Genomic DNA, 6,724 nt, shown 5'->3' with positions numbered 1-6,724 from the left:
TATTATACATATTTCAATGCCATTCTCCCAAATCATCCCACCCTCTCCCTCTCCCACAGAGTCCATAAGACTGTTCTATACATCAGTGTCTCTTTTGCTGTCTTGTATACAGGGTTATTGTTACTATCTTTCTAAATTCCATATATATGTGTTAGTATACTGTATTGGTGTTTTTCTTTCTGGCTTACTTCACTCTGTATAATAGACTCCAGTTTCATCCACCTCATTAGAACTGATTCAAATGTATTCTTTTTAATGGCTGAGTAATACTCCATTGTGTATATGTACCACTACTTTCTTATCCATTCATCTGCTGATGGACATCTAGGTTGCTTCCATGTCCTGGCTACTATAAACAGTGCTGCGATGAACATTGGGGTACACGTGTCTCTTTCCCTTCTGGTTTCCTCAGTGTGTATGCCCAGCAGTGGGATTGATGGATCATAAGGCAGTTCTATTTCCAGTTTTTTAAGGAATCTCCACACTCTTCTCCAGAGTGGCTGTACTAGTTTGTATTCCCACCAACAGTGTAAGAGGGTTCCCTTTTCTCCACACCCTCTCCAGCATTTATTGCTTGTAGACTTTTGGATCGCAACCATTCTGACTGGCGTGAAATGGTACCTCATAGTGGTTTTGATTTGCATTTCTCTGATACTGAGTGATGTTGAGCATCTTTTCATGTGTTTGTTAGCCATTTGTATGCCTTCTTTGGAGAATTGTCTGTTTAGTTCTTTGGCCCAGTTTTTGATTGGATCATTTATTTTTCTGGAATTGAGCTGTAGGAGTTGCTTGTATATTTTTGAGATTAGTTGTTTGTCAGTTGCTTCATTTGCTATTATTTTCTCCCATTCTGAAGGCTGTGTTTTCACCTCAAGCTGGTTTTAGAAAAGGCAGAGGAACCAGAGATCAAATTGCCAACATCTGCTGGATCATCAAAAAAACAAGAGAGTTCCAGAAAAATATCTATTTCTGCTTTATTGACTATGCCAAAGCCTTTGACTGTGTGGATTACAATAAACTGTGGAAAATTCTGAAAGAGATGGGAATAGCAGACCACCTGACCTGCCTCTTGAGAAATTTGTAGGCAGGTCAGGAAGCAACAGTTAGAACTGGACATGGAACAACAGACTGGTTCCAAATAGGGAGAGGAGTAATTCAAGGCTGTATATTGTCACCCTGCTTAGTTAACTTATATGCAGAATACATCATGAGAAATGCTGGGTTGGATGAAGCAGAAGCTGGAATCAAGATTGCTGGGAGAAATACCAATAACCTCAGATATGCAGATGATAGCACCCTTATGGCCGAAAGTGAAGAAGAACTAAAGAACCTTTTGATGAAAGTGAAAGAAGAGAGTGAAAAAGTTGGCTTAAAATTCAAAATTCAGAAAATTAAGATCATGGCAACCAGTCCTATCACTTCGTGGCAAATAGATGGGGAAACAGTGGAAACAGTGGCTGACTTTATTTTTGGGGGCTCCAAAATCACTGCAGATGGTGATTGCAGCCATGAAATTAAAAGACATTTACTCCTTGGAAAGAAAGTTATGACCAACCTGGACAGCATATTAAAAAGCAGAGACATTACTTTGCCAACAAACGTCCATCTAGTCAAGGCTATGGTTTTTCTGGTAGTCATGTATGGATGTGAGAGTTAGACTATAAAGAAAGCTGAGTGCTGAAGAATTGATGCTTTGAACTCTTGAGCATCCCTTGGACTGGAAAGAGATCCAACCAGTCCATCCTATGGGAAATCAGTCCTGGGTGTTCATTGGATGGACTGATTTTGAAGCTGAAACTCCAGATTTTGGCCACCTGATGCAAAGAGATGACTTATTTGAAAAGACCCTGCTTTTGGGAAAGATTGAAGGCAGGAGGAGAAGTGGACGACGCAGGAGGAGAAGTGGACGACGGAGGAGGAGAAGTGGACGATGGAGGATGAGATGGTTAGGTGGCATCAGTGACTCAATGGACATGAGTTTGAGTGAACTCTGGGAGTTAGTGATGGACAGGGAGGCCTGGTGTGCTGCGGTTCATGGGGTCTCAAGGAGTCGGAAACGACTGTGCAACTGAACTGAACTGAAACTTACCTGTAAGTTAAAATTACATGTTAAATAAATTGACAAATTCCAGTTAAGTTTTCAACTTTAAATTCTTATTACAAGTGGATAATTTTACCTTACTGATCAAGAGTATTTTCCTCAAGTTATGCACATATATTTCCCAAATTTAAAGTCATGAACATCTATCATAAAATATGGATATATTATGGAAGATATTTATTCTCCCTATTATTGAATTATACACTCAAACCCTTTGCCAGGTAATATTTTATTATCTTCTACCAGGATAGGTGCGATAGATTTTCCCACCACGTTGCTGTTGGCCTTGCTTTAGCAAATGGATTAGGAGCAGCCATAACATAAGAACTGGTTTTGAGTGTAGTGGTGTAATAAGCATCATCTCTTGAGATTCCACTGTCCACCATGAGAGAAATATGCCCTGAGTAGTCTCTGGTCCCACAAGGATAAAGACAAATGGAGCAGAATTGAACTTGACCTTCTGGAAACCAATCCAGCCTAATCAACCTCTGGTGAGCCCAGCTGAGATATGTAGATCTATGGGTAACCCATAGTTTGATGTGTGAGAAGAGAATTGTTTGTATTTATAAGTCACTGACACTTTAGGATTGCTTATTATTCAGCATAATTTTGGCTGTCATTGACTAATACATGTATTACTTTATAATATTTTGATAGTTATGTTTCCTAAATAATGAGAAGAAATAAATGGAGTGTTAAGACCATGAGTTTTATTATAATAAATTAAATGTTAATTAAATGTCTCAATATAAATATGTCTCAATAAAGGTAATAAAATTTTGGTAACTGAAAATATAGTTTTCTCTGGAAACCATTTTTAATCTCATGAGGCCCACAAACAAGTTCAAACTGAAAAGGTGATCAGGCTACACATTTTTTAGGAAATCTGTAAATCATTTGAAAGTACTACTCTTCTAACATTTTATAAAGTTTCCCGTCTAATCTTAAAGCACAGCATTAAACAATTGCCTATTTCTTTAGAGGCTTCCCAGGTAGCTCACTGTAAAGAATTCGCCTGCCAATTCCAGAGATGCAAGAGACATGGGTTCAATGTCTGGGTTGGGAAGATCCCCTGGAGAAGGAAATGGCACTCAACTCCAGTATTCTTGCCTGGAAAATTCCATGGAGAGAGGAGCCTGGTGGGCTACAGTCCATGGGGTCACAAACAGTCCAACACAACTGAACACACATGCGTGTATACCTCTTTAGATCATTGATCAGCTGCACATTATCATCTCTTTATAATTTAGTTGCTACAGACCATGATGCAGAGTATAGATTATCTACTAAATCAATGGACATGAGTCTGAGCAAGCTCAGGAAGATGGTTGAAGGACAGGGAAGCCTGGCATGCTGCAGTCCATAGAGTCACAAAGAGTTGGACATGCCTGAGTGACTGAATGATGACGAGTTCAGGAATTGGCTTAAAATAAGTGGCCAAAAGGTGATAATATACAAAAAAGTTTTGTAACCTTAAAACAATGTACAAAATGTTTGGTAGGAAAAAGTTCCAATGTCATATGAGGATATACTTATGAATCATAAATGCAGTTGAATAAATTCCTCAGTTTTAATGGATGGCCTGCATTATTCAAATAAGCTCATCTAAAATTTTTTAGCATGAATATATATATGAAAAAATATATAAAGTTGTATAATTATAGAGTGAATATTTCCATTTCAGATGTCAGAGACATCTTGTCAAAAGCCAAGAACTATGAGCAAGTGGATGAAAATACTTTGCTTCATAAACAAGTTGGCCTATTTTATTGGCCTACTTTTTTAGAAAGGCAATTTCCTTTTATTTATAGGAATTGTTGAACAATTAAAATATTATTTCACAATATGATGGGAAGAAATAGGGCTATTAGGACAATTCCCTTTCAATGGACTAAAACCATTTTTTACACATTTATCTATCAATACATAACAGACTCACCAAGTAGATGTTTTGTTATGCATCTCCAATTCAGATTTCTCAGTTTCAGGAAGAAAATATTTTGAAAATGATTTGTAGTAATGAAATTACTATAATTTATATTTATAAATTAGTATACTCAATAATTAAGCAATTAATTAGTAAATTGTTTAATTTACTAATTAAACAATTAGATAAGATTTCCACATTTGGTAGAATGTAGAACTGAGTTAATAAAAGCTGTATTTAGTTGGTTAATTCTTGAAAGGAAAAAGAAATAATTATAACTAGATACTTCACTTTTTAAAGCATATAGTTTTTTAAAAAGTATTTGAATATCATAGTTACTTTGTTGAGGTTTTTTTCAGGATCACAATGTTACCTCTATCCATCCTCCAATTAAGCATAGATATTTATTAATTTTGTAATTGGTTACACATGTTTTTAAAAAGTAACGCTTCCAGCATCTAAAACAACATAATTAGGGACAAGAAAGATAAGCTCAACTAATGAACATAGTGTTGAAAATAGAATTTTGAAAAATTCAGTGAACTCTTGCTTTGCATGTCAGTGAAAACCTTTTGTTATTTTCTGCCAGGTGTCTGGATAGACAGAAGCTTTCCCATGTTTGACAGAACTGTGCAAAGCCCAATTAGTTCTTCAGCTTTACAAACGTCTGTTCTTTCCTGAGAAGTAACTCCAAATAATTTCTAAGCAATCAGAAGTTATTCATGTTCTAAAAAGTTTAGGAATACCTCAGCTTAGTTTTATTTTTAAAGACAGACAGAGAATGTCACAAACACAAGCTTCAGACAAAATCTACAGTACATTAGGCCTGGCGCTTCACCCACATTAAAAAGATCAATAGCCAAGGTAATGGAAAGGAACTGAATGTACAAAAGGGAAAAGCAGACGAGAAATAAAATGTTAGAAATGTATGAATATGTGTCACATTTTAGATTGCGTGTAAATTTAGCATTTAACTTATATAGTACCTATATTATGCTGTATTATTTCAAGTATAACAGTCCCTCAAACTATGGTATAAACTCTTTGAAGCAGACTTTGTTTTTTACATGCTCTTTATATTTCTTAACTCAGAGCCAAGCCTAGTGCTGAAGCACCAATAAATAATTGTTGATAAGTTGATAAAGATCATAATTCAAATTTGACAGGACACTGAAGTGTTATCATGTTCATTGCAAATAATATAGCTGTTAGGGATTAAAATTTAGATGATGTACAGTTTTTGGTTACCTCATCTTTTTTATTTCTAATTTTAAAATTGCATTAACTGCCAGTGACTGAAATTTCTATGACCGTTTTCACTGTAGTTTAAAAATATTTAATTCCCATTTAAAGTGTGTCGTTGTGTGCATTTAAGTGTATCCTTCTCTTTATTGTCTTTTCCTCTTCCTTTTGTTTTGTCCAAAAAGAAACGGTATGTTATATGTTCTTTAAGAATTGCTTTCTTCACTTTCAGGCATACACTAGGATCAGACAAAGTGAAAAGACTATCTTTTTTTTGACAATCCTTTTATTTTCACTTCCCAACTGAAGTTTGGGAGAACAAATTTTTGAAATTCAATAAATAATTATGGGAATCCATTCTTCACTCATCTTGAAGCCCCAAAAGAAGAGAGGTGAGTCAAAGATAGTCATAATGGCACATGGTTTTCATGACTGCATGTTTCAAAGTTAGGGGAGAGAAACATACAGAAGGTATATCCTCTCTCGCACCCAGACCTGGTCAAAAGTTGCAAGCAGTGACACAGTTTTGGAAGAATTATCCTGTCTTCTGTGGTCCACATTGTATTCTTAGGAAAATTTCTAGAAGACCCCTGACTTTTAGTTCTGTGTATTTAAGTGTTGTACCTTTATTTTAGACATGGGTAATATCAAGTCTTTCTGTAGCTCAGTGTATGTCAGATTACTTTCCTGGAGTTGAGTAGGTATTGGAACCCAGTTTTCCTCTCTTTGTGGCCTATGGTAGAAGTTGTAATACCTTTTTAAGACAAAGAGGATGGCTTAAGCTGTGCTTTGTAGTATGTGAATTATCTTTGCACAGTCTTGTGATAAGGAGTATGATCTTTACAGAGTAATGATCTATATTAAACAAAACACCTGAATCTATATTAAACAAAACATCTGAGAGTTTTACTGGAGAAGTGTATCTGGTGATTGTGTTGTTGGTTATATATGTGATTCTAATTCAAGGGGTATTGCTTTGAGAAAACTACTGCTAATAGTCCCCGGACAAAAATTTTCTGTGTCACTAATCATTGAAAAGCTGCCAAGAGTTCATTGTGTAGTAAGTGCTGTATTAACAACACTCTTGTTTAGATGTGAATTTCACATGGTTTAAATTTTGGCTCATTGGACATAGGTCAGTGAAAAGTGAGCATAGTTAGCACTAGGGAGCTTTCCATGCTTTATGTCTTTAAGCTCAATGAATCACTCTAACATTCAAACTGGCATTGCACTATTTATATTGTCTAATTAGGAATATAATTTCACAACATCGAGTTTGCAGCACAACCATAGCATTGCAATTTAGCACACATTTTGTTAATGTGCTTTGTATCCCATTAAAGTCTCATCTTTGTAGCCTGGTGCCATATGTTACTGGTCTAGAGTAAACCTCTCAAGCAAGAGAACATAAAGAGGAGTAAAATTACAGTGTGACATGCTATTGGTTACCTACC

This window comes from Bison bison, unplaced genomic scaffold (assembly GCF_000754665.1).
Source record: "Bison bison bison isolate TAMUID 2011002044 unplaced genomic scaffold, Bison_UMD1.0 scf7180017864200, whole genome shotgun sequence".
NCBI lineage: Eukaryota > Metazoa > Chordata > Mammalia > Artiodactyla > Bovidae > Bison > Bison bison.
The sequence above is the reverse complement of the archived record's forward strand: the minus strand, read 5'-3'. Positions refer to the sequence as shown.